This window comes from Canis lupus, unplaced genomic scaffold (assembly GCF_011100685.1).
Source record: "Canis lupus familiaris isolate Mischka breed German Shepherd unplaced genomic scaffold, alternate assembly UU_Cfam_GSD_1.0 chrUn_S1542H1730, whole genome shotgun sequence".
Classification (NCBI taxonomy): Eukaryota; Metazoa; Chordata; class Mammalia; order Carnivora; family Canidae; genus Canis; species Canis lupus.
The window spans coordinates 58,167-65,371 of NW_023330381.1; the positions used below are offsets into that span (position 1 = coordinate 58,167).

The window sequence follows — 7,205 nt, forward strand, 5'->3', positions numbered from 1 at the left end:
TATTTCATTTTTATCTTCTTAATATCTGTATAATCTCTAATGATGTTATCGCGCTCATTCCTGACAAAGCTATCTTTTCTTCAGGTCAGTCTCACAGCAGTTTTATCAGTGTTATTTATCTTTTCTAAGAATCAGCTTTCAATTCCTTTGATCTTCTCTCTTGCTTTATTGTGTTCTGTTCATTGATTTTTGCCTATTGTTTCCTTTCTTCTGTTTAAATACTTTCTCTTTGACTTTTTTTTCATGTAGATTGCCTAAGACATCATAGGTAACAATGAGAAATCACACAGCAATAACAACATTCATCTTGTTGGGACTTACAGAGGACCCACAGCTGCAAGTTCTTCTTTTTATCTTCTTATTTCTCAGCTACGTGCTGAGCATTACTGGAAATTTGACCATTATCATTCTTACATTTATGGATTCTCATCTTAAAAACACCTATGTATTTTTTTCTCTGCAATTTCTCCATCTTAGAAATCTCATTCACAACGTATGCCATTCCCAGATTCTGTACAGTATAACAACTGGAGACAACACATATTACGTATAAGGCTTGCGCTTGCCAAATATTTTTTATTGGGCTTTTTGGGGTCACAGAATTTTTTCTCCTGGCAGCCATGTCCTATGACCGCTATGTGGCCATCTGCAACCCCCTTCATTATATGAACCATCATGAATAACAAGTCTGTACAAATCCTTGTCCTCTGTTGCTGGATTTCTGGGCTGCTGATCATCATCACACCCCTTGGTATGGGCCTCCAGCTGGGAATTCTGTGACTCCAATGCCATTGATCATTTTGGCTGTGATGCATCTCCTCTTTTTAAGATTTCATGCTCGGATACATGGGTTATAGAACAGGTGGTTATAATCTGTGCAGTACTTGACATTCATTATTACACTGATAGGTGTCATTCTTTCCTATATATATATCATCAGGACATTCTAAGATTTTCTTCTGCTTCTCAAAGAAAAAAAAGCTTTCTCCACCTGTTCTTCACACATGCTTGTTGTGTTCCATTACATACGGCAGCTGTATTTTCATCTATATCAAGCCTTCGGCCAAAGAAGAGGTGGATATCAATAAAGGGGTATCCGTGCTCACTACATCTGTTGCTCCTTTGTTGAACCCTTTCATTTATACTTTGAGGAACAAGCAAGTGAAACGAGCTTTCAATGACACAATCAAAAAAATTGCATTTATCTTACACAAATAAGAGCACACTGAATTTAATTAATTAGTTAATTAATTAATTAACTTGATGGGGAGACAGTGAGCATTGAAGGGGGGCAGTAACAGAGGGAGAGAAAGAGCGAGAAGCAGACTCCCTGCTGTGTAAGAGTAAAAAAAAATTAAGATACGGGGGGTAAAGTCTATCTACACTGGCTTTAGTAAATAAGTTTTATTGAAACATGTCCACTCTCACTCATCTGCCTATTGTCTATGGTGGCCTTTAATGGCAGAGTTGAGTAGCCTAACAGAGGCCTCATGGATCCAAATGCCAAAATATTTACTGTCTAGCTTTTTACAGAAAGTTTGTCCACCTCTGGTATAGAATTTACTTTTCTATTTTTATGGTTTTGTAGCATTTGGGGAGAAACAAGAGAGACAGGTTGCTATACAGCTACATTGTCTTCATCTACCCGGACATCTCCAGAAAGTAACTTTAAACCTGTTGGCCAGCCTGAGGAATTGAAGTAGTCCGTCCCTCTACACTCTTCTCCTTTGTCTTTGAATGTACTTTCAAATAGACTTTGAAAGATTGAAAATTTGGGGAAGCTTGTATATCTGTCCACTTAGATCTCACACTAATAACTCAAGTAGTACAACATCAATGTTTTGTAACAAACAAGGAATTCACTTGTTTATATTTAATTTAATACACAAATAAACAAAATTTAATAGGAATTTTGTTCAGCCCAACAATTCCTATAAATCTTGACTGTCACCTCAACTGCCCATGAAAAAATAGTTACTCAAAATTACTAAGTTGTACATGTGCAATTCAAAATCAAGCCACAGAAGTATTTTCCTAGGGCTACTGAATTTGAAGTAAGGCCATCTGCGTGATTGCCGATCATTTGGCTTAAGTATGTGTCATAAGTGTGAGGGTAAGTATCCAAATTCTTCATAAAGTTTGGAGAGTGCCTCTCAAGTGCTGTTTGGCTGAGTCATCCCAACTGTAGCTTGCCTTGTGACCATATAAAAGTAGTCTACCATTTTTAGCCAAAGCCATATTAACTGAAGAGACCATCCAAGGTGACAATTATTGAGACTATTTCTTCTTAAATACTACTGGAAAATTTGCTGTTTTTTTTATCCTTATTTGATTTTTTGCTTATTTTTTATTTTTTATAATAAATTATTTTTTATTGGTGTTCAATTTGCCAACATACAGAATAACACCCAGTGCTCATCCGTCAAGTGCCCCCTCAGTGCCCGTCACCCATTCACCCCCACCCCCCCCCTCCCTCCTTCCCTTCCACCACCCCTAGTTCCTTCCCAGAGTTAGGAGTCTTTATGTTCTGTCTCCCTTTCTGATATTTCCCACACACTTCTTCTCCCTTCCCTTATATTCCCTTTCACTATTATTTATATTCCCCAAATGAATGAGAACATATAATGTTTGTCCTTCTCCGATTGACTTACTTCACTCAGCATAATACCCTCCAGTTCCATCCATGTTGAAGCAAATGGTGGGTATTTGTCTTTCTAATGGCTGAGTAATATTCCATTGTATACACAAACCACATCTTCTTTATCCATTCATCTTTCAATGGACACCGAGGCTCCTTCCACAATTTGCTGTTTTTTTAAAGAGAGTGCATTTACTAATCCTTATGTTGCATCTCGTCCCATGTAAAAAAAAAAAAAAGTTTTTTCATCCTAGGTATTTAAAGTAGATATTGGAACTTTCCCTTTCAAAATTAAAATAAAAAATTCAATATTATATACATTAAAGTCAGAAAATTGATTATTTTTTTTTTAAAGATTTTATTTATTCATTCCTGTGAGACACAGAGAGAGAAGCAGACAGAGGGAGAGGGAGAAGCAGGCTCCATGCAGGGAGCTGGATGTGGGACTTTATCCCGATCCCGAGATCGGACCTGAGCCAAAGGCAGATGCTCAACGCAGAGCCATCCAGGCTTCCCAAATTAAGATTATTTAAAGCTGACATTTTATTTTCTCTCTTTGATAAAATATTAACATTTATAATTTTATACTTTACAACCGAAAATAGATAATAGCACATATCTGTTATATACACTGGCCTTCTATTTATTGGTTTAAAGTAGCTGCTTTATGGTATGAACAGTAAAAGAGGAGTAACCAACAAATTTCTTTATAAAGACTACTTGGAAACTTCGTTATAAAGATTCAGATAGAAAAAAATGAATTGACTGATTACATTTATTCCACATGGTTTGTTTTGTCTTTTGTTTTTAACAGGTAGGCATTTTGGAACTTTTGATTTCTGAGTAGTGGGGAACGATTAGATCTATTTAACACAAAATTTGCATTGGCTGCAGGTAAATTCTTTTTCTCTGGTTTGGAAATTAATCTGATAAAAATAAAATTGATAAAAATAGTTGTATTCATTGAGAATATATAAAATTTTCTAAATTTTATATACTTTATTATATAACCTGAGAATATAAGAACCTATAGAACAAAAAGGAAAAATGGAAAAATCCATAATCATAGTGGGTGATTTTTACACATTATCTCAGCATTGCATAGCTCAAACTGACCAAAGCATCAATATATAGAAATCTAAACAACTCATGTAACAAACCAGACCTAATCATCAGTATGAAATATTGTGCAAAAAACTCCTGAAAGCTGAACACTACTTTCAAGAGAAAAAATGTTTATGAAATTGAAGTTTTGAGTAAGTGATCAATATGAAATATGTGGAACATCTCACATGTATTAGAAAAACTAAATAGTATACACATGAAAAGCATTTGTATAAAAAAGGAGCTCAAAATGAATATTAGAAAATATTTGTACTCTATGATATGAAAATATTATGTGCTAAAGCCTGTGTGATACAGATAAAGGTGTGCTTGGAAAGAAATATAGTGTAAGTATTTATATTTTAAAAGAAGAAACAGTAAAATCAATGATCTAAGTATCCATTTCAAGAAGTAAGAAAAAGTACAAATTAAATCAAAAAATGCAGAAGAGAATATACAACAGCAAAAAACTAAATGTATAGAAACAGTTTTTCAATAAAGGAAGTCACCATTTGCTTCAACGTGGATGGAACTGGAGGATATTATGCTGAATGAAGTAAGTCAGTCGGAGAAGGACAAACACTACATGGTTTCATTCATATGGGGAATATAAAAAATAGTGAAAGGGATTAAAGGGGAAAGGAGAGAAAATGAGTGGGAAATATCAGAGAGGGAGATGGAACATGAGAGACTCCTAACTCTGGGAAACGAACAAGGGGTGGTGGAAAGGGAGGTGGGCGGGGGGATGGGGTGACTGGGTGACAGGCACGGGGGGGGGCACTTGATGGGATGAGCACTGGTGTTATACTATATGTTGGCAAATTGAACCCCAATAAAAAGATACAAAAAAAAAGGAAATCACCAATGCCAAGAATTTTTATTCTGTTGTTTTACACTTGAGTGTTGTAGATTTGAGTATTAGGTCTGATTGCTTTAGAAGTCTTTTTTAAATCCTTGTTGAATTTGAGCCTAGTTGCTCTATCCATTTTTGAAAATTAAGTCTCCGATTATTGTTGCTCAACTGTCTATTCTTCATTAGTCAGTTTTGCTTTATGTATTTTGGGGCTCTGTTGTTAAGTAGTTGGATGCTTTAAATTTGTTTTCCAATTTTTTACTTTCAATATGCTTATATTTTTGAATCTGTATGTATCTTCTATAGACAGTATACTGTGGTTACTTTTTTCTCATTATTCCAGATTGAAAATCTCAGCTTTTCAATTGGATAGTTGGATCCATTTACATGTAATGTTATTATTGATATAGATGGATGTACCTCTCCCACTTTACTTTTTGCTCTCTAGATGTCTATTGTACTCCTTCCTCTTCTATTCCTACTTCAATGCCTCCTTTTGCATTAAGTGAATATTTCCAGTTTTATCATTTTAATTCTTTTAATGATGCTTCCACAATATTTTTGATGTATTTTTCTATTGTTATCTCTAGGGCTTACCATACACATTCTAACATCATCGTCTATGTCAGAATAATACTTAAATCTAGTGAGACAGAAACATTACTCCTATATAGTTTTATTCTCTCACATTGAAGTTTACTGTACTGACGAATATACAACTATGTATACAGTTTAAAACCATTGAACTGCATACTTTAAGTGGGTGAGTTTAGAGCATATAAATTACATATCATCAGTACTTATATATCCGGGATAAATATTTATATATGGAAATATATATAAATGTACTTTTAAATTATACACATACATATACCATACTGCCTAGTCTTTTAACCCAGATAAAACCTGCACATAAATATTCATGATGACCTTATAATAGCCAAAAATTTGCAACAACTCAGATGTCACTTAAAAAGTAAGCGTTGATCACATTATTACACATCCACACAATTGAAGAATATTTAGCAGTGTAAAGAAACAAGCTATTGACATAGATAACACCTTGGATAAATCTCCAGAGAATTATGCCACGTCAAAAAGTCAATCCCAACAGTCATGTGCACTATTGATTTGTTTATGCCAAAATTAGAAAATGGAGAACAAATTAGTGAATTCTAGTGATGGAAAGACTAAGGGAAATGGAGGCTTGCCTGGCTACAAATAAAAAAAAAAAAGAGCAAATGAGGGGATATTGTGATCATGAAATTTTTCTGTACTTGTATTGTGTGGTTACCAAAGTCCTGGGTGTGAGATTGTGTCTTATAAGATGTGACCACTGCAAGAAACTGGGTAAAGTATGCATGAGTTCTTTCTGTTATTTATTACATGTACATGTGAATCTATAATTATATCAAATAAAACTTAATCTTACATCCAATTGCCTTAGAAAAGAAGCCAAGCATTTGCTTTGTTGTGATATCATTGTTGTGTTTATACATTTAATGCTATGGTTATACCTCTGTGTCTCTAAGGAAATGGTCCCACTACTACATATTTTTTTGTGTGTCAAAGTTCATTAGACAATTCATTACTGGCTTTTATACAACAATCACAAAGGACCCTCTTGTTTTTTTTCCCTTGATTCTTATGCCCCCATAGCATATTTAGCAAACATAATCAAAGTCATTGATAGTTTAAAAATTACAGGGCACCTTATCTCCATGGCTAGAAAAAAATCAGACCATTAAATCTTCCCGTCCCCGCGTTTCATTGCATCTGTATCTTTGGGGTAAATCCCCAGCAGTGCAATGGCTGGGTCATAGGGCAGGTCTATTTTTAACTCTGAGGAACCTCCACACAGTTTTCCAGAGTGGCTGCACCAGTTCCCATTTCCATCAACAGTGAAGGAGGGTTCCCCTTTCTCCACATCCTCTCCAACATTTGTGGTTTCCTGCCTTGTTAATTTTCCCCATTCTCACTGGTGTGAGGTGGGATCTCATTGTGGTTTTGATTTGTATTTCCCTGATGGCAAGTGATGCAGAGCATTTTCTCATGTGCATGTTGGCCATGTCTATGTCCTCCTCTGTGAGATTTCTCTTCATGTCTTTTGCCCATATCATGATTGGATTGTTTGTTTCTTTGCTGTTGAGTTTAATAAGTTCTTTTTTTTAAAAATTTTTTATTGGTGTTCAATTTACTAACATACAGAATAACCCCCAGTGCCCGTCACCCATTCACTCCCACCCCACGCCCTCCTCCCCTTCTACCACCCCTAGTTCGTTTCCCAGAGTTAGCAGTCTTTACGTTCTGTCTCCCTTTCTGATATTTCCCACACATTTCTTCTTTATAGATCTTGGATACTAGCCCTTTATCTGATACGTCATTTGCAAATATCTTCTCCCATTCTGTAGGTTGTCTTTGAGTTTTGTTGACGGTATCCTTTGCTGTGCAAAGCTTCTTATCTTGATGAAGTCCCAATAGTTCATTTTTGCTTTTGTTTCTCTTGCCTTCATGGATGAATCTTGCAAGAAGTTACTGTGGCCAAGTTCAAAAAGGGTGTTGCCTGTGTTCTCCTCTAGGATTTTGATGGAATCTTGTCTCACATTTAGA

The 7,205-nt window shown here is 35.4% G+C and overlaps 1 pseudogene; it reads left to right on the forward strand.

Annotated features, from left to right (window-relative positions):
* The first annotated feature begins 274 nt into the window (after positions 1–274).
* On the forward strand, positions 275–1,218 carry LOC119878360 (annotated as a pseudogene).
* The last annotated feature ends 5,987 nt before the right edge of the window (positions 1,219–7,205 follow it).